General features: G+C 41.1%; 1 protein-coding gene across 1 annotated transcript in view; it reads right to left on the bottom strand.

Moving 5' to 3' along the window:
* The window catches only part of LOC137570483 (apolipoprotein L3-like), a 47,873-nt gene extending 23,679 nt beyond the window's left edge, over positions 1–24,194 (bottom strand). The window contains exons 1-2 of the mRNA XM_068279152.1: positions 24,135–24,194; positions 6,277–6,352 (exon numbers count right to left, since the gene is read on the bottom strand). The gene's annotated coding sequence lies outside the window, so the exon portion shown is untranslated. The remainder of the gene's footprint in view (positions 1–6,276; positions 6,353–24,134) is intronic.
* Positions 24,195–24,538: the final 344 nt, after the last annotated feature.

The following is a 24,538-nucleotide window of genomic DNA, read 5'->3' as shown; positions in this document are numbered from 1 at the left end:
ACTGCAAACAATTTAAAAGAGAACAGAAGCAAATTTGTACAATGGTGTACTTTGTTGTGTGTACTTTCAGGGCTAGTCCTGTTCTGCAGTGAACAGCTGCGTTGTAAAAAGTAAGCCTTACACAGCTGCTTACCAGCCAGGCAGATTCCCTTATTATAGTGAAGTTATAGCCAGTTTTAGAATTTTTGACCTACAGAAATCTCCTTGCCTACTCTATCTATGTTGCCTTTTTAATTGAATCTTCATATTCATTTTGAGGGGCTTCTTGATTTCATAATTGATCTAAAGGGTTCCATAGGCATAGTTCTTACAGGTATTCATATCACAGATGTGGACATATTTATTGGTACCTCTCCACTAAAGAAAAGAACCCACAATCAGGCTCAAGGCAGCCTGGCCCAGACACGGCAAAGCAGAGCTTTTGTGTGACTTGCTGAGTAGCTTCAGCTTCGTCTTGTGTGTCCAAAAGGACCATCTCACGGAAGGCACATTTAAAAAGCACTGCAAGGAAAAATGTGCATGAGATATTGCTGATAGTAGAATATCAGTCATTTTACTGATGTTCTAATATCTCCTGTTATTGATATTAGCTATTGGCCTATCCTCACACTACAGGATCTTCTAAAAAAATTAGCATATTGTGATAAAGTTCATTATTTTCTGTAATGTACTGATAAACATTAGACTTTCATATATTTTAGATTCAAATACACACAACTGAAGTAGTTCAAGACTTTTATTGATTTAATATTGATGAGTTTTGCATACAGCTCATGAAAACCCAAAATTCCTATCTCAAAAAATTAGCATATTTAATCCGACCAATAAAATAAAGTGTTTTTAAAACAAAAAAAAGTCAACCTTCAAATAATTATGTTCAGTTATGCACTCAATACTTGGTCGGGAATCCTTTTGCAGAAATGACTGCTTCAATGCGGCGTGGCATGGAGGCAATCAGCCTGTGGCACTGCTCAGGTGTTATGGAGGCCCAGGATGCTTCGATAGCAGCCTTAAAGTGGTCTAACACCCAGCATTTCAACTTTGCTTTAAAAGATTGCTTACAGCTTATAAACTATTATGCCAGATTTTTTTTTAGCAGAAATTCACTGAATGGATTAAACATGACATTTTAGTGCTGCATTTAGCTAGAAATGCTCCTCATGCTTGCTTGTTTAGTTACAAATGTATCTATCTACAATGTAACAAACAAACACTGCTCTGAGAGAACAAAGAGGGCTTCCCCGGCAGGCTTTTCAAAGGTCTATTTGTATTCCAAATAAAGATACATTTGTAACTACAGATAAGAACAAAGGATGCGGATTCCTAGTTAAATCCAACACTAAAATGTCATGTTTAACCCATTCAGTGAATTTCTGCTTAAAAAAAAATCTGGCATAATAGTTTGTAAGCTGTAAGCAATCTTTTAAAGCAAAGTTGTAATGCTGGGTGTTAAACCGCTTTAAGCTCATCCAGAGTGTTGGGTCTTGCGTCTCTCAACTTTCTCTTCACATTATCCCACAGATTCTCTATGGGGTTCAGGTCAGGAGAGTTGGCAGGCCAATTGAGCACAGTAATACCGTGGTCAGTAAACCATTTACCAGTGGTTTTGGCACTGTGAGCAGGTCCCAGGTCGTGCTGAAAAATGAAATCTTCATCTCCATAAAGCTTTTCAGCAGATGGAAGCATGAAAGGCTTCAAAATCTCCGGATAGCTAGCTGCATTGACCCTGCCCTTGATAAAACACAGTGGACCAACACCAGCAGCTGACATGGCACCCCAGACCATCACTGACTGTGGGTACTTGACACTGGACTTCAGGTATTTGGGCATTTCCCTCTCCCCAGTCTTCCTCCAGACTCTGGCACCTTGATTTCCGAATGACATGTAAAAGTTGCTTTCATCCGAAAAAAGTACCACTGAGCAACAGTCCAGTGCTGCTTCTCTGTAGCCCAGGTCAGGCGCTTCTGCGGCTGTTTCTGGTTCAAAAGTGGGTTCAGGCTTCCATCTGCTGAAAAGCTTTATGGAGATGAAGATTTAATTTTTCAGCATGACCTGGCACCTGCTCACAGTGCCAAAACCACTGGTAAATAGTTTACTGACCATGGTATTACTGTGCTCAATTGGCCTGCCAACTCTCCTGACCTGAACCCCATAGAGAATCTGTGGGATATTGTGAAGAGAAAGTTGAGAGATGCAAGACCCAACACTCTGGATGAGCTTAAGGCCGCTATCGAAGCATCCTGGGCCTCCATAACACCTGAGCAGTGCCACAGGCTGATTGCCTCCATGCCACGCCGCATTGAAGCAGTCATCTCTGCAAAAGGAATCCCGACCAAGTATTGAGTGCATAACTGAACATAATTATTTGAAGGTTGACTTTTTTTGTTTTAAAAACACTTTTCTTTTATTGGTCATATGAAATATGCTAATTTTTTGAGATAGGAATTTTGGGGTTTCATAAGCTGTATGCCAAAATCATCAATATTAAAACAATAAAAGTCTTGAACTACTTCAGTTGTGTGTATTTAAATCTAAAATATATGACAGTCTAATGATGAATTTTAGGAAATTCCAGTCTGACTTTTTGATGTTGCTCTTTCTGCAATGGATCTTCTTTATTGAATCCACTGTCAATCAAAAAGCAATAGGTGGTGCAGTCAGACACTGATGAACTTTGGGGTTCAATTTGTATATCTTTGGAAGTTTTACTTGACTTTTTGTCTACCGTTTTCACAATCCATTTGCCCATTTCAGGATTTTCCTCTTACAGTCCCATAATTGCAAGTATATGGTAGTAATGGGTGCTACAAGTTAGTGGTGATCTGCAGAGGGTAAGACCTGTGAAACACGTCATCTTTTTAGTATCACAATAAATCGTTTTTGATACCCTGTTTCTCGTCTGAGGTAAGATCTTTCATGACATTTAACAGTTGTTGGATTTTTTTAATACATTTTGGCCACCTCCTCCAAACTATCCTAGTATATCATTTTGTTGTTGTTTTTGGAGAGCGACCAACAACTTCCATGACGTTCTATACTACAGGGCCGTGTGGAGATGGAATTCTCCATATGTCTAATACAGTGGCTGCCTGTCTAGCAACCTGGTTTTGTAAGTAGTATTTCTATTTTTAATTGCCCTAATCTAAATACTACACTCTAATGGCACTTCTGGTGTTATTCCCCCCCCCCCCCCCCCCGTTCCTAGAGTTCACTGATTGAAGTTCATCCACAGGACAGCCCCACAAGTATATGAAAATCTGCTCACAGTGGATGGTGGTGCCAGTTCTGATGTCATCAAACTAAAGTGGGGATGGATTGGCCACTCGGACCAATTTTGAGTACCTGGAATCAAAGTTGGAGTCAGAGCGGGAGTTTTATAAACTGAGGAGTCGGATGATTTTTGTACTGACTCCACAGCACTGGCAAGAACAATGCCATTAAGAAAGAAGTCCTAAAGTGGAATCCACAAGGTAGAAGAAAAAGAGGGAGCCCGAAAGCAACTTGGAGAAGAAGTTTGGAGGAGGAAATAAAGAATGCAAAGACATCATGGACCAAGATAGGCAAAATTACTCAGGACAGGCATTGGTGGAAAGCATTTATTGAGGCACTTTGCTCCAGTGGGAGACATAGGAATTAAGTCAAGTAAGTCAATGCTTATTGAAAAAAGTTCTCACTGAAGGTGTTGCACATGACTGTTGTCAAATAATACCTAATTTACTAACATTTCAGCAACCCAACTATGCTCCGATGTGACCTTTGCAAGGGGAGCAAACTGATAATACTTAAAGCATACCCGAATTGGAACGAAAAAGTACATTTCTACTTACCTCGGTTTTCTTCCACCCCTGAATCTTTTAGGTTGCCCTGTGTCCTCTGGGTCCCCTACAATAAGCCGCTGCCCTCTTGGTAAGATCTGCAACTGGCGCCCTCTCATGACCCGTGGTGCACATGCGCCGCGGGTCATGAGAGGGCGCCAGTGAACTAGACAGTACGGAAGCCCTTGAGGACTCTGCCGCTAGAGCGGCTGAAGATGTATGTGTCAGTCGGCATCACGCTGATGCCTCCCATGATCAAAGAAGAAGATCAAAGGACCAGCGGGAAGGATAATTACAGCGGCTGCTCCTAATCCACTTGGAACCACCAACTGGGGATCGCACTGCTGCGGGGCTGATGCCGGTGACCGAGCATGATCAAAGGACCACATTGCGGATTATTACAGCGGCTATTGCCGCTTGGAGCCACCGGCCGGGGATCACGCTGATGCAGGGCAAATCAAAGAAGATCAAAGGGCCAGCACTGCGGATCATTACAGCGGCTGCTCCTATGCCGCTTCGAAACAGTGGATCTCGCTGCTGCTGCTGCTGTAGCCCACTGCACACCTCATTAAGATCATTTACTGCAGGAAAAAAACAAGCGCCAGGATAGGTATGACTGCTACATTCGGACTATAAGACGCAGTAACTTTTCCTCCCTGCTTTTGGGGGAGAAAAAGTGTGTCTTATAGTGCGAAAAATATGGTATATAGCGCCAACATCTACCGCAGCGCTGTACAGAGTATATTGTCTTGTCACTTAACTATCCCTCAGAGGGGCTCAAAATCTAATCCCTACCATAATCATGTTTATGTATTTTGTGTAGTGTATATACTGTATGTGTAAGGCTAATTTAGGGGGAAACCAGTTCACTTATCTGTATGTTTTTGGAATACTAGAGAAAACTGGAGTGCCTGGAGGAAACCCACGCAGATATGGGAAAAAACATACAAATTCTGTAGAGATAGTGCTTTGACTGGGATTCTCACTGGGGACCCAAAGCTGCAATGTGAGGGTGCTAACCACTATGCCACATGAAAAATGTAAAATGCTGTTACACACCTGAAACAAGCATGAGGCTAATCCAATCATACTTCAGTCAAAAGATCTGATCTGCATTTACTTGTTTGGATCTATGGCTAAAAGGATTGGAGCAGGACTGCCAGGTAATTTGCATTGTTTAACCCTTTAGCAGCCACATATAGCAAAGCTATATGTATGCTGCAGGACCTATTTTTTAATGCCACTGGCTAAGTCTGCCTTCCCTAGCCTGGCAGGCCATGCAGAGCACCACAGGGAGCTGTCATATTTACCTGTTCTGTTCTGGGCAGTTGGATCAGCTTCTCTACTCTACTCGCTGCGCTGCAATACCGACATCCTGTTCTGAGTTCCGATCACATGATATGGCATGTGATCGTGACCCAGGAGATGGTGCCATGATTGCATCGCCGTCTGATGGTGGAGGAGTAATAGAAGATTCTAACAGTAACACCATCCCCTAGGTTACAACCACATGCCATATCAGGTGATCGGAACTCAGAAGAGGATTCTGGGAGTGCAGCGCCACAAGTAGAGGAGAGGAGAAGCCAATCCAACCACCGGAAAAGGTAAATATAGAAAAAGCTACCTGTGCCACTCTTCATAGCTGCATTAGGCTGAAAAATGATATATGCCATAAGAAGATGGCCTGGCAGTCATTATCTAACTTGTGATAATTCATGCAGGGCTACTAACAGGTTCAAAGGGGTGGAAATAAAATTACATATGGAATGAAATTGCAGAGGGTAATCACATTTGCTATGCCAATTACTTGTGCTCCCATTTACAAACACAGGAAAGCAAGTATGTAAAGTCTTAAGGTGGCACACCTTTCCTCGGGCTGTTGGGTGCTATGACCTGGGTGGCTCGCCAACACCACCACACCAGATGCAAAAGTAGTAGAAACTCAGGTCAGCGCACCAAATGTATTTCCAAAGTGTCAGATCTGTGTACACAGTGCTTTGAGAAAGGGGACCCCATGGGGCCCCAAAACAATTGTCAGCTGTAACTTTGTGGACTGCTGATGCAATAAACTAGTAAGCTTGATGCATTGGACATACATTTGGTGTGCTGCCCTGAGTTTCTACTACTTTTACAAACACAGTAAAAATGAAATGCACTATGTTTACGTAAAAATCTGATCAGTGGAAACAGGACACCATGAATACATTGATATCCGTGGTGCCCTGAAATCAGCAAAGGGCATGCTGATCACATGATCCGATTTCAGGATTGAAATGTGGCCAGTGGAAAAGAGCCCTAATGAAACACAGATCAGATGACGGAACATTAGTAGAAGCAGAGCAGAGTTCACACTCTCACATTTGGAGCTATCTCCAATGTGAGCTTCAGTTCTTTGGAGAAAAGTGAAGCTTCATCATTTCACTAACATGGATCAGACAAGTTAATATACTTCTGCACTTACTTTCTCAGTTAGTTGCAGGCTAGTTCTCTGTTTGTTTGGATCCTCCACGTCAACTGATTTTTTTCTGCTGCAGTTCCTTCCTTCCAGACACAGAGAGATAGGACAAGAAAAAAACAATCAGTCTGTGCTGTCTAGTCAGCTGCTTAAACGCCCTCTGGTGACTGCTCAGTTTCAGCAAAAACTAAACTGGTGACCTACAGTATGTCTGTGCTATTTAAAAAGGTAACACTAAGAAATGGACATTGGAGAGGTGATTTTAATGCTCCAATTTTATGTACCCATTCAGTGTTCAAGGACAGTTCAGGGAAATCAGAACTAAGAAAAGAAGAACACAGGCAGAGTGTAAAGAGGAACTGTAGTGAAAATAACATAATGAATAAAAATATTTTTTTTTTTTGCAATATTCATTTATAGGTTATTTAGTCAGTGTTTGCCCATTGTCAAATTTCTCCTCTCCCTCTGCTACTGATTTTGAACAGCTCTTGCTAATGAAATGCTATCACATCACTCAACTGTGAACACACACATAGGATAATAATAGCTAGAGCTTTTAAAATCACAAAGCGCTCAGAAAAGCTCCTGTAGTGTGAACTAGTCCTTACTGAGAGTCAGGGGCGTAGCAATAGGGGTTGCAGAGGTTGCGACTGCATCGGGGCCCTTGGGTCAGTGGGACCCTAGGGGCCTATCCTCAACTACTGTATTAGCTCTTTATTTGGTCCTGTGCTGATAATATTCACTTCTATAGTAGATTTGAAAAGTAGTGATCTTTAACACACAGTTTCCCATCCTCTTCTTGCTCCTCTGACACTGTGATTGCCCATAATTGGTTTTGGTTCGCTGTATCAATTGTTTTGTATAGAGTGCTTGGGGGGCCCCATGTAAAACTTGCACTGGGGCCCACAGCCTCTAAGCTACGTCACTGCTGAGAGTTCTATGCACAAAGGAAGGTGCTGTTTGATTGACAGTTGGAAACAGCTGTTATTTACCATGGTCATGACATCACACTGTGGGAAGGGTTTCACCACAATATCAGTCATACCCCCTCCCCACTGATCTATTTAAGAAAAGGTAAACATTTCTCAAATGATAGGGGGTATCAGCTATTAATTGGGACAAAGTTCTCTCCTGAGTTAAATTGCACACACCTCATGCAAAATTGGCAAGAAACTGGTTAGACAACACACTAGTTGCCACTACTTCCAAACAGCTTGGTTTGAGCCTCACTATTAATAGTGGTTTGAATCCCTGCCTCTCTCTCTAAACTTTTTTGCAGGAGACTCATGCTCACAAAAATCTATGGCCCCAGATGCGTGCAGCCACAGGAACTGAGGACTGGAGGTGTAATGCTGGATACACACGGTGCGTTCGCGCACTCGATTTTCCCGTCGATTCCCGTCGATTCGTTTATTTCCAACATGTCCGATTTGGATTTCGATGGATCGTTAGGTCGATTTGCATGCAAAGTATGGCGAATCGACCTAACGATCCATCGAAATCCAAATCGGACATGTTGGAAATAAACGAATCGACGGGAATCGACGGGAAAATCGAGTGCGCGAACGCACCGTGTGTATCCAGCATAAGATCTACAAACTTTTGGGGATCTTTTAAGCCTCCTGTAGGATGGGGAAATCACATCAAGAGGTGAGAACTCTAATTTCAAACCAGCATCAAAGTATCTACCCACTTTCAGTCCAGAAATCAGGATTTTTTTCAACCTTAAGGTGGCCATACACTGGTCGATTTGCCATCAGATTCGACCAACAGATAGATCCCTCTCTGATCAAATCTGATCAGAGAGGGATCGTATGGCCACCTTTACTGCAAACAGATTGTGAATCGATTTCAGCCTGAGACCGATCACAATCTGTGGAGCTGCCGCTGCTGCCGCAAGACCCCCCCCCCCCCCTCATACATTACCTGTTCCGGCCGGCGCGAGTCCCCGCTGTCACCGCTGCTCCTTCTCCGCTCCGGGCTCCAGACCGTTCCTGCAGCTACTGAACTTCCTGTCCAGGGGAAGTTTAAACAGTAGAGGGTGCTCTACTGTTTAAACTTCCTACCGGGACAGGAAGTTCTGTGTAGCTGCAGCCGGTCCGGAACCCAGCGCAGAAAGAAGACAGCGGGGACCAGGGGACTCGCGCTGGCTGGAACAGGTAATGTATACCCGCTGTACCCGCTGTATTGCGTCGGTCATCAGGAATTCGAACGCCGCTATCGACGCACTCCCGACCCGCCAGCGATCAAGAAAAATCTTCCGCACGGACAGATTGACGGGAATCGACAGGAACGATTGATTTTAGACGGAAATCGATCGTTCTGTCAGCGTTGTGCGCGGCGATTTCACAGCCGATTCGATCACTGTGATCGAATCGGCCGTATATTGGCGGGAAAATCGTTAGGTGTATGGGCCCCTTTATTTGTAGGGAGTTGCAACAAATGGATGATAAATACAAGAGTAAGAATGACAATCTTAATCCACTTGTGCGGAGAGCATTGAAACAGGTGAAAACTGGAACTGATGTCATCATTCGTGAAGCTGACAAAGGTGGGAATATAGTAGTGTGGCCCATAGAAATGTATTTAGAAGAGGCACTCAGACAGCTCAACAATGCTTACACAACCCCCCTGGTAGACCCATCATATCCGGCATTAATGCCATCACGAGCAACCTATCCAAATTTATAGATCAGCACTTGCAAAAACATGTACGCAAATTGGACTCGTACACGAGGGACTCCCAACACCTCATCGAAATCTTAAAGGATCATGAATGGAAACCAAACTACACCTGGCTAACATGTGACGTCTCTGCACTCTACACTAACATAACACACGAATTTGGTATGGAGGCAACACAATTCTATCTCCAATCCGATCCAGACATGCCGCAGAAACAAAAAATCTTTTTGCTACAGTGCGTAGAGTTTATACTCACGCACAATTATTTTACCTTTTTGGATACTACATACCAACAAATAGGGGGTACGGCGATGGGTAGCAGCTTCGCGCCAAGCTACGCCAATTTAGCTATGGGCCTCCTTGAAACCATTTACATCCTGAATAATAACCCATTCAGAGATCACATCGTGTTATATAGGCGCTACATAGATGACTTAGTATTTATTTGGCAGGGTGACACAACCCACATTCCACCTTTTGTTCAATATCTTAATTCCAACAGGGCCCAACTCTCATTCACCTTCCAACACAGCAATACATCCCTGGAATTCCTGGATTTGGTCTTATTCCATGAAAATAACACTATCAAAACAAAAACCCATTTCAAAAAGGTAGATTCCAATAGTTACATTCACTTTAACAGCTTTCACCACAAACCATGGACCACCAACACCCCCTACAACCAATTTAAACGAATCTACAAAAACTGCACAGATGTCCAAGACTACGAAATACAGTCAAAAATATTAGTCAACAAGTTCAAAGAAAGAAAATACCCGAAAAAACTTATTCAAAATGCCAAACACAAAGCAAAGTGCAATCAAGAACCACACACTACTCAGGACAAATCCAAGACAGACACTACATTACGGTTTATTACTAAATATAATGTCCAACACACAGCCATTAGAGACATACTCGCTCACAGATGGGAGATTTTAAAACAGGACCCTTTTCTATGCGAACACATTCCCAACAGACCTATAATGACTTATCGAAGAGCACCCAATCTCCGAAACCTATTGGCTCCAAGTAAACTAAAATCCCATGATAGAAAGGAGGTCTCACCTGTAGGGTCCTCTGCATGTTTTAAAAAACGATGCCTAGCCTGTAATTTTATCACCACCACCGATCATGTCATATCCCATAGCAACAAATTAGTATACCCTATATATAAGCATATAAACTGTGACACCAGATATGTTATTTACGTGGCCACCTGTCCATGTCTGGTCCAATACGTGGGCCGCACCAGCCAACATCTAAAGGACAGAATAGGTCAACATAGAAGGAACATCCAAAACGGACTAGCCACCCACAGCTTATCCAGACACTTTGATCAGTGTCACAACAGAAATGTATCTGAAGTATCCTTCATAGCACTGGAGTCCATAAATCCTATGGCCCCTAATGCCATTCAAACACTAAAAAACAGAGAAATGTACTGGATTCAGACACTCAAAACACTCACACCCCTGGGACTGAACGAACAACTTGAAAAGACGTTCTAAATATGTACCCTACACACCCAAGCCCATCTATAACCAACACAAGAATACAATACCCTTAATTAAAAACCCCCCTTCTCCCAACAACAAAACCCACCCCCCCAAAATAACCCTCCTCCAATCCCTTCCCCCCCCCCTCCCCCCCTCAATTTTTCCATTATACCCTAAATATCATCAGATATATACACAATTTAGATACTCCACAAGTCGCTCTTTTTTATCTTTTTTATCTTTCCTTTTTATGTTTTCTGTTTCTTATTAATAATGTTTTATTAACAATTCTGATGCACGCGCGTGGATACGCATGTATGCACGTATGTGTAGGTATATGTATATATATGTGTAGAATTTACTCTCTTCCCCCGCCCCTTATGGAGAGTTAGATGGAAGTGTATGTATATGTATGTGTATGCATGTGTGTGCGCATATATATGTATAGATATGCATTTGCTTTTTATGTGCATGTATACTTTTTATGTATTTTATTTCTTGAGGCTTAGGTTTATCCAAAGTTGTTTTTCCAATATCACTTTTTCCTGTATACACTATCACCTATAGCCTTATATGCCTTGTCACATGTGGGGCCGGAATTACAGACAATACCACTAGTGTTATATTTAGACCATGCATTGGGTCAGTCACAAGAGGGAGTATAGAGCTCCTTATACCGACATAGATTTTATATGCATATATAATGATACCGGCTATACACATGCTGGAATAGCATGTGTGGATAACAAATAACACTTACTTGTGATATATACACAAGTATAGTGAAAGATATATACTGTGGTTGGTCACCTAAATGGGTATACAATCATGCTGATACCATCTTTTATTACAGGTATGCATAGCGCATACCTTTTCCTTGCCACATCAAATACTGTTTTAAGCAAGGCCAACAAGGTGGCCATATAGTATTGTCTCCTCACGAGCGCCCCCATCTCACACTGTGTAAGTGACAAGCGCTTTTTGCCCACAGTGGAGATGGAGAAACTGACTTCTTGCTCATATATTACGCACTTCCGTTTGGACGTGCGCTCACCCAGCAGACCACGGAGCGCAGGCCTTAGCCGGCAATACCCCGCCCCTCAGGAGGACGTCATCTCGTCCCCTCCGCAGGAGGTATATATCCAAACACGGAAACGGCGCCAATTTACAGCGGAGGCGCCACTCGTGATTACACAGCATCACTGGTAAGTCCTCTCCCCCACCCCCTAACGGGCCATCACCACCATAGACCACCTCCGTCTCTACACCCCCAGGCTCCATCTTTTGAGGACAGGTATACACCGATCACAAAGGGCTCATCATACACCTGGGACATGTAGTTGAATTTCCTGTCACTGCAGGTGGGAGCGCATGCAGTTGATAAGTCGTTACAGTATAGACCCACACACACAGGGGTGATAACTATTCCCAGGAATAAGGCCCCATCACTACTCACGCTTATGTTACACGCATGTGTGCCTGTGTATGCGGGTGCGTATGCGTATGCATGTACTTGTACACATGTGTGTAGTTTCATGTATATATATGTCATAGGCTGACATCCCTATATCCCCATGTGGTATATCAAATATAATCATGTCTCATGCAGGGTAGGATGGGGACATACTGCACAAACCTCTATAACCTCAAACCCCCCTTTTTTATACCCTGCATGCATATGTATGTGTACATATATGGGTATATATGTGGATGTACATACATTTTATTACTGATATGTGTTTGTTGAGATCTTTTTGAAGTGCTTCTTGGAATTTTATAAAGGTATATATATATATATATGTTTTTTATGGAAATATGATTATAGAATTGAACGTGGTAGTTTTAGATCAAAGAGAGATATATATATATTAATGTAATTTTTTGCAGAATAGGACATAATAATTTTTTAATTTCACGCTGCTGTTTTTACTTCTCACGTATTTTTTATTGTGTGTTTTTTATTTTTACCGTGGTTTTTATTTTATTTTATTTTATTCTATTTTTATTTTAAATTTTATTTTTATTTTTATTTTGTCTCTTATGTTCAGTTGCTCCTGCCTGTGTGTACCTTCTTTGCCTGAGGAAGCGGACTTGGGATCCGTGAAACGCGTTGCAAAAATTGTTTTTTATATAAGGAGTAATAATTAAATTATATGGTTTTATTACACCAAAATTAGTGCTTGTGTTTTTGTGAGGTGAGCAAGTCCACCATTGCTACCCACAATCTTATGGTTTTAATCTGACTTTTTACTCTTCTGGCGCCTCCTTATACTGATTACATATTGATCCACCTGGTGGATGGGTGTTGACACCCCTCTTTTTTTCCTCTACGGAGAGCGACTTCTTTAACCTGAGCGAGGACAGGTCTAATCTCCTCGTCCGCGATTGAAGTGGTTGCCCCTATCGGCAACCCATACTTGTGAGTATAAACTAATTTTTCTTACGATTGTGCCAACCAACTAAACGATAATACACTATTGGGGGCTCTCGATCTCCCCTTTATTCTCCTTTCTGATTACATAGCTCAACAATAAGAGTTTTTATTGCATTTTACCACAGGATCCAACTAAAAGATATCAACAAGAACTAAAGACTCTATTGGATGAGGCTATGGATTCTGGAGCAATTACAGACAAAAGAAAGTACGTTTTTGTGGATTGATAAACCTGCTTTGGCCACATTTTACATGCTCCCCAAGGTGCACAAACAGGCCAACAAACCACCAGGGAGGCCAATAATTTCAGGGATAGGTAGCCTTACTGTGAAATGTGGGAAATTTATAGATTCTTTTTTAGTCTTTTGTGGAGACCTTGAACTCCTATATAAAAGATACGGGAGACATGCTCAACCATATTAATGATTTGTCTTTGACAGATGATATGCTTCTTGTAACCTGTGATGTAGAAAGTCTCTACAGTAATATCAACCATGAAGAGGGTATATGTGCTGTAGGTTATTTTTTGGAGATTGGAAACTTGGGGAGTGATAGACGTGACTTCATTTTGAGACTTTTTGAGGTTTGTTATGACAAGGAATTATTTTGTATTTGACTCGCGCTTCTACCTACAGGTGAGGGGGTCGCAATGGGCCCCCCTCCAACCTCTTCCTAGGATGGTGGGAGCGTGAGGTGGTTTGGGCAACCCAGATGGAACAGTTTCATCCTCATATTTCAGGTTGGTGTCGCTTTATAGATGATCTATTCATCATTTGGCATGGGACACATGATTGTTGTATTGAGTTCTTGGCGGAGCTTAACAAGAACACTCATAATATTTTTTGACATACAAAATTTCATACAAAGAGGTTGAGTTTTTGGATCTCAAAATTTCCAAAAATGCAATTGGTGAATGAGCTACATCTGTTTATAGGAAACCAATGGCGACTAACAGTGTTTTACAGTACAACTCACATCATACAACCAAAACTAAGAACAACATTCCGTTGGGACAATTTATTAGGTTGAAACGCAACTGCTCCTCCATTGATAGCTTTAAGCAAGAGGCTATGCTCCTCAAATCCAGAATTCAAAGGAGAGGATATCCCCGTAGGTGTGTAGCGAGGGCAATGGGGAGAGCGAGAGAAATACTTTGAACACATCTGTTGACTCCAAAGAAAAGACAGCAACCGGAGATTATACGACTAACTACACCCTATAACACCAACTGGCAGGATCTTTATAAGATCGTACAGAAACATTGGGTGTACTCAAGAGTGACCATGATCTGAGTCCATATCTGTTGGATAGACCAAGTATTACTGCGAAAAGAGCACCTACCCTCAGGAACATTTTATCTAAGAGTCATTTTCGGAGACCTGAGAGACCCCTGAGTGTTAAAGGGAGTTTTCCCCGTGGGAACTGTTCTGTGTGTCATTTTATGGTTACAACCAAGGAAGTCATTAGTACCTCCAATCAGAAAAAATTACTATTCATGATTTTATTAATTGCAAATCAACAGCCATAATACTGTATATATGTTGCAATGTCCATGCCATAGACAATATATAGGCCAAACTAAAAATCAACTAAAGGTGCGTCAACAAAAACATGTTTCAACAATTAAATTGGTTTGAAGACATCATGACAAAGGGAAACGTTTGACTCCAGTAGAGGCACATGCCCTACTGAGCCACAAGGCATCTCTCAAGAGTTGGAGATTTGATGGAATTCAGCAGATCAAACAAGGGATCAGAGGTGGTGATTTGGTGACTAAACTCCTCAATAGTGAATTGAGATGGATACATGACATGAGGACTCTCCGTCCTCATGGTCTCAATGAGGAGTTCTCATTTGGACGATTTCTGCCTCAATAATAGGCATTTTTTTCTGTAATCCTCTCTCCCCTTTTTTTCGTTTTCTCTTTGGCTTTTCCTTCTCTCTGTGGATTTTTCCCCTGGGTCAAACTGTCTTTGATCTCTTACAGTTACTCTCTACAATTTTTGATAATATTGTTTCTTTTCTTTTCTAGAAATATACATTTTTCTTAGGTGCATTTTGATACATCCAATGGATATAATTCCATTTTCAAGATTTCTTCTGTTGTGATGTGTTTATATATTGATTTACATAATCTTTATTATAGTTTCTTTTTGGATGTAATGCACGCATCCTTACATTATTCTCTATTTCTGGCTCTTCATCGTTGTGGTTATATTTAATTTTCACCTCACTGACACTATATCATGCTTCACTACATGGTTTATGCAGGGTCCTGGTCTGGGTAAGTAGACCAGTTCACATGATGACTGGTGTATGGATGCACATTTTTCACTTCTTTTACACATGAAGAGCTGGAGGGAGTACAGCTCTCACACATTAGTCACTTCACTATTGGTCACTATTTGTATTAACATTTGGCCTGATATTTATACGTGTGTATATATAATACACTTTTTTAATACTTTGTTGTTGCATATTATTTTAGTCTGTCAATAGATTCATATTAGCACTGGACACTTTATTAATTGAAACCATTCCTTCAATAATGTACTGTATAATCAAGCACAGGCACTTTATCACAAAGTAAACCTGATAAGAACTTCTTCTTGAATGATCTATACAATTTTTGTTTTTTCACATGTTTTATTTTAATTATTTTTTTAATGTATTATTATGTTTCTACACTTTTTTGCACCTTTTTTTTTTAGTTTTTTTGGTCATTTATATAATCATTGTATGCACAATTCACTGCGATTGAGTGGATGATGTTCATCCAGCATCATTGTACTGTATGCTTGTATTTGCACTGCAACTGTATTATAATTTTCATCCACTAGATGAAGTCGATATATATTAGAGTTAATACAAATTTATCTTACTCTTTAAGTAATTTTGTACCAAGGCTGTTCCCATTTATTGTATAAAATTGAAATGTTTTATTTCTTTAATTATTACTATTCAGCCAGCGCTTCTTTCTATCTTTCCGACAAGTGCCCTTCTCTATTGGTTAGACACTGACTCGTGAGCCGTCTGACCGCTCTGCCTGAACGATCAGTGGTATTACATCACATGCGTGGCCACGCATGTTAAACCAGGAAGTACATTTCCCTACTTAGGCTGTGTGCTTCCTTCTTACTATTTATACGGGACAGCAGCGTGGTTTATTCACCTCTTGAGAAAGCGGGTCACCGTGATGTGTGTGAAGGGGCACAGAGGGGGTTCTGCACTGTTCACAGCTTTCAAACAAGTAATTTTCATCCTTGATCTTTCTATCTTCCTAGCGCTGATTGGAACTAGCATTTGTTTTCACACTGTATGTTTCATGGAAGTCATTTTGCATCCTTGTATTTGAGTGCTGTTTCCAGGAGCTGCTGTTTTTGATCATACAAATTTGTAGTGGATTGGTATGTATGTACATGCCGCCATTTTTTTTTTGGATTGCCTGTTTTATAACACATTATTATATATGCTAGAGAATCTTTGTATTATATGACAATGTTGTGTCAATCCCCCTGCCCCCCCCCCCCTCCCCCCTAGTGTCTTTGTGAGTTTTTAAATGTTTTTAAATTAGTATTAACATGGCCGGCCACATCACATCACAATTTGCACAACCCAATCAGGGGAGCGTACACCAGAAAATGAATCAATTATTGTATATAAAGGACTCTGGTGACTCTACCTGTGCTTATCAAAAATATGAATTTTAGGCCAGCAGGTGGTGCCAGGGACAGAATGAGCGCTTGCATGGTCCAGGAAGGCCGGCCTGATCGAACCAAGGATGGTGTTCCAGGCCACCCGCGGAAGAAACCGCAGAGCTGAGCATAATTGGCGGTGGACGGAGCACGGACGGGCAAGCCATCAGCCACATTGCCTTAAAACAATTGTTGAATGAAGCGGCGGGTGAGCAGCGGGTGAGATGGAGCAGTAAGTATAAGCTCTTACTCCCCTACCCACTGCACATTAGGTTTTTTATACATCTGGTTTCCTTGAAGGCTCATAAAGCACCAGGACCAGATGGCCTGTGTAATGAATATTATAAAGTCTATGCAGACATGCTCATGCCACATTTATTGCCGATATTTAATGCTGCCCTTGAATCTGGTTGCTTCCTTGAAGACATGCTACAGGCCACAATAACTACAATTCCTAAAGCAGGGAAAGATCCTGGCGAGTGCTGACCCTGCCAATTTTAGACTGATTTCATTCAATTCTGAACTTTTCCAAAATCATAGTTACTAGATTACTTGATATTTTACCAAAATTAATCAAATCAGAACAAGTAGGGTTTGTTAAAGGCTGCCAAGCTTCAGATGGCACCAGATGGATACTCAATGTGATGCAAGCAGCAGAGCGCTCTGGAAGGCCTTCTCTGCTTTTAGCTTTGGATGCAGAGAAGGCCTTCGATAGGGTAAATTGGCTCTACCTCCAGGCCATCCTTGAAAAGTTTGGATTTAGTTTTAATTGCTGGCTTTCTTTCTAAAGCCTTTTATAAATCCAATGGCACCCGTCAAGGGTGTCTTCTCTCCCCCCTAGTATTTGATCTAGTTATGGAGCCATTGGTGGAAAAAATTAGAACGCATCCACATATAAAAGGCATTCCAACTGGAGATATTGTCAGTACAATTGTTTTATATGCTAATGGCGTAATAGTGATGGTAACTGACCCAATTAAGTCAATATTTACAATTCATGCAATACCAAAACATTTTGGTATGGTATCTTACAGGAAATGGCATATTCTTCATATGAATATTCCTACAGATGTAAAAGAACTTATAAATTATAAACGTCATTTTCAGTGGGCCTCTTCTCACATATCTTATCTAGGCATCAGCCTTACCAAACACTCCCCACAGTTATATGCGGATAACTTCATACCACTTCTCAAACAGATGATCTTTGTGAGCAATACACCAAGTTCACCCTCTCTTGGATGGGCAGAATAAGCGCCTTTAAATGTTAATTTTATACTATATACTATATATATTTTGAACTCTCCCTATTCCTATACCTCAAAACTCAACACTTCTTCTCCTCCATACATACTAACACACTATATATGGAATAACAAAAAAACAGGAATACATAGAGTAATATTATGTCCACAATCTGACAAAGGTGGCTGAGTCTACCAGATCTACATACAGTGGGATGCGAAAGTTTAGGCAACCTTGTTAATCGTCATGATTTTCCTGTATAAATTGTTGGTTGTTATGATAAAAAGTGTCTGTTAAATATATCATATAGGAGACGCACGCAGTGATATTTGAGAAGCGAAATGAAGTTTATTGGATTTACAGAAAGTGCGCAATAATTGTTTTTTATTATTGGAATTCTTGGAACTCAAATTGGCTTGGTAAACTCAGTGACCCCTAATCTACATACACAGGTAAATCCAATTATGAGAAAGGTTTTTTAAGGGGGTAAATTGTAAGTTTCCCTCCTCTTTTAATTTTCTCTGAAGAGAAGCAACATGGGGGCTCAAAACAACTCTCAAATGACCCGAAGACAAAGATTGTTCACCATCATGGTTTAGAGGAAGGATACAGAAAGCTGTCTCAGAGATTTCAGCTGTCTGTTTCCACAGTTAGGAACATATTGAGGAAATGGAAGACGACGGGCTCAGTTCAAGTTAAGGCTTGAAGTGGCAGACCAAGAAAAATCTCTGATAAACAGAAGTAAAGAATGGTGAGAACAGTCAGAGTCAACCCACAGACCAGCACCAAAGACCTCCAACATCATTTTGCTGTAGATGGAGTCACTGTGCATCGTTCAACCATTCGGCGCACTTTACACAAGGAGATGCTGTATGCAAGAGTGATGCAGAGGAAACCTTTTCTCTGCCTACAGCACAAACAGAGCCACTTGAGGTATGCTAAAGCACACTTGGACAAGCCAGCTTTATTTTGGAATAAGGTGCTGTGGACTGATGAAACTGAAATTGAGTTATTTGGGCATAACAAGGGGCATTATGCATGGAGGAAAAACAACACAGCATTCTAAGAAAAACACCTGCTACCTACAGTAAAATATGGTGGTGGTTCCATCATGCTATGGGGCTGCGGGGCCAGTGCAAGGACTAGGAATCTTGTCAAAGTTGAGGGATGCATGCATTTCACTCAGTATCAGCAGATTCTGGAGACCAATGTCCAGGAATCAGTGACAAAGCTGAAACTGCACCGGGGCTGGATCTTTCAACAAGACAACAACTCCAAAACACTGCTCAAAATCCACAAAGGCATTCATGCAGAGCAACAAGTACAACGTTCTGGAATGGCCATCTCAGTCCCCAGACCGGAACATAATTGAAAATCTGTGGTGTGAGTTGAAGAGAGCTGTCCATGCTCAGAAGCCATCAAACCTGAATGAACTAGAGATGTTTTGTAAAGAGGAATGGTCCAAAATACCTTCATCCAGAATCCAGAATCGCACTGCAACCTACAGGAAGAGTTTAGAGGCTGTAATTTCTGCAAAAGGAGGATCAACTAAATATTGATTTCATTTCTTTTGTTGCCTAATTTTGTTTAAACACTTATTGCACACTTTCTGTAAATCCAACAATCTTAATTTCACTTCTCAAATATTACTGTGTGTGTCTCCTATATGATATATTTGAGTGACATTTTTTATAGTAACAACCAACGATTTATACAGGAAAATCATGACGATTAACAAGGTTGCCCAAACTTTTGCTTCCCACTGTAATTACTAGACAGCTATACTGTTGGATCAATCTAGATCATGGTCAAACAATAGAGATACACCCACTTGGGCAAAAATAGAAAGCAAATTAGATGACATGCGAGTACAACAACGCATAGCACAACGACTCATCCTCTTACAAAGACCTAAGCACTGGCTTTTATCGATACAGACCACCACTAAGTCCTGGGGCAGATATGCAGAAACTCCTAAACCCAAGTTAGCATATACCATATTACAATTACCAATAACTTGGTTATCTTATTGGACCCCTGACCTCAAGGTAGATAATTGGTGAGATCCAGATATTTCTGGATATTAACCTTAAAATTTTTAACAACATATAGAAACATATAAAAACAATACCATATGCCAATACCAACTAGTGACTTCTATAGATTGCTTAGGATTAGACACTTCTTACAAACCATTACACACAAAGAACTACAGTAGCAATAAAAAGTATGTGAACCCTTTGGAACTACATGGATTTCTGCACAAATTGGTCATAAAATGTGACCTGATCTTCATCTAAGTCACAACAATAGACAATCACAGACTGCTTAAACTAATACCACAAAAACAATGAAATGTTTCCATGTTTTTATTGAACAGACCATGTAAACATTCACAGTGCAGGTGGAAAAGTATGCAAACTCTTTGGATTTAATAACTGGTTGAACCTCCTTTGGCAGCAATAACTTCAACCAAACATTTCCTGTAGTTGCAGATCAGATGTGCAGATGATTGACTATTGTTGTGACTTAGATGAAGATCAGATCACAGAAATTCATATAATTCCAAAGGGTTCACATACTTTTTATTGCAAATATATATCCAGTTCTCTCTATACAAATAAAAATGTATAAGACCACTACACTCTGGTATATCTCACTAAACTTTTGTAACTTTAACAAAAATATGTACTCTATATCAAAACCTGGGAGAGAGATTTTGGTAGATCATGCTTTCTCACACTTTGGTCTAAATCCCTAGCCATAACACATAAAATATCAAACTGCTCTGCCCATTGGGAATTGTCCCAAAATCTGCAGCTCAGATGGTATCTGACCCAGATAAGTTAGCAAGGTATGATGTATCTCAGTCAGCTCTTTGCTGGAGACATATGTGATGGGACTGCCTAAAATGGCTAATTATTGGAAGAAGTCAGAATGTTGAATTTTTATATCACAGATTGCCTCATCCCCACAGAGATGGATATACTTCTCCTTCATCTGAAAATTGAAGTTTTTCCAAAACAACATTGTGCAATGCTTCTTCAAATACTCCAAGCAGCTAAAATAGCTATAGCAAGAAATTGGAAGATACATGACTCCCATTCGATATCCCAGGTGTTACATGTTGTAAGCAGAGATGAGCGTAATGACGTAATTACGATTTCGCGAATTTTTTTTAAAGGGGACTCCCAGATTCCACCATGAACTCCCCCCCCAGGAAATCGCGGCCTCCACCTCCACCGCCCATCGGAGGTGGAGAAGAGCCCCTTGTCCTTGGATTGGACAAGGGCTCGGAGGGGGAGGGGAAAGCTTGGCTGCCCCTCCCCTTCCGAGACCCCCCAATCCATGGACCATGTGGGCTGGTATAGTCAGGGTGCGGAGCCCCACGCGGCCGGTGCTCCGCATTCTGGCTATCCCAGCCTGCATGGGGGACAAGGGGTTAAAGAGGTCTGGGAGGGGGGACCCCACGTCGTTTTTTTTTTATATTTCCCACACTCAGAACGAAGTAAGTAAAACTCTTCCCACTTGGGGGAATCTATGAAAATAATACACTATTGTTACCTGTGCAAAAAAAACTGACATTTTCCGCATTTAAAAGACATTTTTGCCCTTGAAACTTAAAAATCGATTTTCTCAAAAACTATAAGGTCTTTTTGAAAAAAAAAAATTTCTCTTATTCCCACTGATCCCCTTAATATACCCTGGGAATTTGGTGTTCCTAAACTTTAAGCAGGCTTTGCTATTAACCGTTAAAGTCGGCGGGTTTTTAAATGTATACATTTTTACTTTGAAACTTTAACATCGATTTTCTCAAAAACTATAAGGTCTTTTTGAAAAAAAAAATTTCCCTCTTATTCCTCCTGATCTCCTTAATATATTCTCCAAATTTGAGGCTCTTGGCATTTAAGGGGGCTTTGCTATTAACCCTTAAAGTCGGCGGCTTCTTTACATTATACGGAGCGTTACGGTTTAACGCGAAATTACGGTATCGTTTAATGCGAAATTACGGCATGAACGAAACGCGAAATTACGCGTTGAAAATTACGCTTACGGTATTTTCAAGTACGATTTTAATGGCAATTACGCTACCGTAATTTCGCATCGTAATCGCAAATTTCGCATGCGTAATTATAGTAATGCGAAATTATGAAAATTTCGGCTCAACTCTAGTTGTAAGGCAAAACCAAATATATGAACATAATACAATTGCTATATGAAAGTGGTCAATGGTCGTGGAACAAATGTGTCTAATCTTATAATTCAATAATCATAAAACTAAATAAGTACGTATAAGTCAAATATATGAACATATGTACCGTATTTTTCGGACCTTAAAGTGAACCTCCGGACTAAAAATCGACTCAGCAGCACTGAAAAGGCCTGTTGTTTCTTTAACAGTTTCACAGCATCAGAACTTTGTTTCTCTTATCCAAGCCTCATTTTTAGCTGCACAGAAGAAAACTGCCCGGGCTTTTTTCCCCTGATGCTGTGCAAAGCATGATGGGATTTCTGATGTTGTTGCTCTCGTTCTGCTGTTTTGGTGCCATTTTTTTTTTTTACATTTTGAATTTGACATTTGAAGCCTAGCGTGTGCAGCTGGGAGGGGTTATCAGGACACAGGACAGTTGGAACTGTGTCTCCTGCTCCTTGTCACCTCCTTTCAACCAAAAAGATGGCTGCCCCCATGACAAAGATGGCAGCCCCCATGAATCACAAACATTTGCCTGTTCTTTTAAAACAGGGTGGGTAGAAAATTATATTACCTATCTATTCTAATTAACATAACTAATGTAACTTAATGACAGTATGTTTGTTTAGGCTGAAGTTCCCCTTTAAGACACACTTTTTCTCCCCCAAAAGTAGGGAGAAAAGTAAGTGCGTCTTATGGTCCGGATGTTTAGAGCAGCTCTTGGCAGCACTATCAACACGCCCGCCTCCCTGCACCAGCTTTTCCTGGCAACTCCATCACTGCAGCCCGCCTCCCTGCATCTGCTTACCCTGACAACCCGATCACCGCAGCTTGCCTCCCTGCACCAGCTTTTCCCGGCAACTCCATCACTGCAGCCCGCCTCCTTGCATCTGCTTACCCCGACAACCCCATCACCGCAGCCTGCCTCCCTGCATCACCTTTACCGCCTCCCTGCATCTGCTTACAGAGTGACAGTATGGTGTGGTACAAGCTGCGCTTCTCTCCCAAAGCCACAGCACAGGTGAAGAGTTTTAGGAGGGCTATTGGTCGCAAGGAATACAGAAGGAGTCTGCCTGGGAGCCTCGCATGGTGGAAGATAAGGAGCCGCGTCACCTGCGAAATCCCCCGGTGGCTTCCTGAGCCCCTGATCACCTGCTCCATGTACCAGACAGTAATCCCCTACTGCAACACCCTGCAATCATGCTAAGGTGAGAGAGAGGCATCGGGTGTCACCTCTGATGTGTGAGCATCATTGTCTGATCTCCCCATGCTCATGCTGACATCCCAGTATAGCATCTCCAGATTAGTGTAGAATAGATGGTTTGTTACTGTAGTTGGAGTTAATGGGGATAGGTGTAGGTAAGGCGTAGTGGGGATTACTTTATCTGGGGGGCAGCGGGGGTTACAGTAGCAGTGTGGATGAGTGTAGTTGGGGGCTTAAGGTTTACTGTTTACAGTAGCTGGGGGGTAGTAGGGATTCGTGTGGCTGGGGGGCAGTCAGGGTTACTGATTACTGTAGCTGGGGGGCAGTAGGGATTAGTCTAAGGGGGGCAGAAAGGGTTATTTTAGCTGGGCAGTGTAGCTTAGATAGAGATAGCTTTGTGGGGAAAGCTCCACAAGATGCCCCCTGCACCATGGATGCACTAGGTTTAATATTTTTTTTCCCCTGGTTTTTGGCCTGTAAATCTAGGTGCGTCTTATGGTTCGAAAAATACAGTATGTAAGAATGCAATTGAAGGAGGAGAGGCATCTAAATGAATGGGCCAGCTGGTTGAAATGGTTACCAACAAATAAAATGCATATAGAAGCAATAGGGTACACCAAAGCCTCCATATAAATAAGGGTACATACAGAACCTATGAACCCAAATATGCTCACAAGCTCACATATACTCGATCTTTATGATAAACACTGTATCAGAAATATTCCTCAGAAATCAGAGTAAGCTCATTGAACACACAATTGATTTTAGCTGAAACTTTAATGTATTAGTACTTGCTTGACAATGTTTATGTGTACTTTTAGATACGTAGAATCATGAATCTTCTCATGTAATAGTTTTTCAAATGTTTGGAATATGCAATATAATCGATTACTAGTCATCTTACCTATACCTTAGTTTATTGTTCTCTCTTTTTCCTTCTTCTCTGCTTATCTTATTACTCCTTCCTCCTTTTTTTCTTTCTTCTCCTTACTATAAAAATTGTGAGAGAAAACATTATTTGAGAATGGATCAGGGCTATAATTTGCTTGGGGAGTAATAATCGTGTTAGTATCTACAAACCACAAAAACCTGTATATTTTGCCTTTCCCTGACACTACTGTAGGAATAAATAATCAACTGTACTACTGTAATAATCAACTACCGTACGTATGTATAACGAGATAACATTTGTTGTATTGTTAACACTGGTATCTTATTAAAAATGTCTTGCTGTATATTATGCCTGCATTATCTCTCAATAAAAACTTTTTGACAAAAAAAAAAAAAAAGATAAAAAATAGATCAGAGCACTAT

The sequence above is a fragment of the Hyperolius riggenbachi genome, chromosome 4 (assembly GCF_040937935.1).
Source record: "Hyperolius riggenbachi isolate aHypRig1 chromosome 4, aHypRig1.pri, whole genome shotgun sequence".
NCBI classification, from domain to species: Eukaryota; Metazoa; Chordata; class Amphibia; order Anura; family Hyperoliidae; genus Hyperolius; species Hyperolius riggenbachi.
Note: the sequence above shows the minus strand (reverse complement) of the source record. Positions and strands in the feature narration are given on the sequence as shown.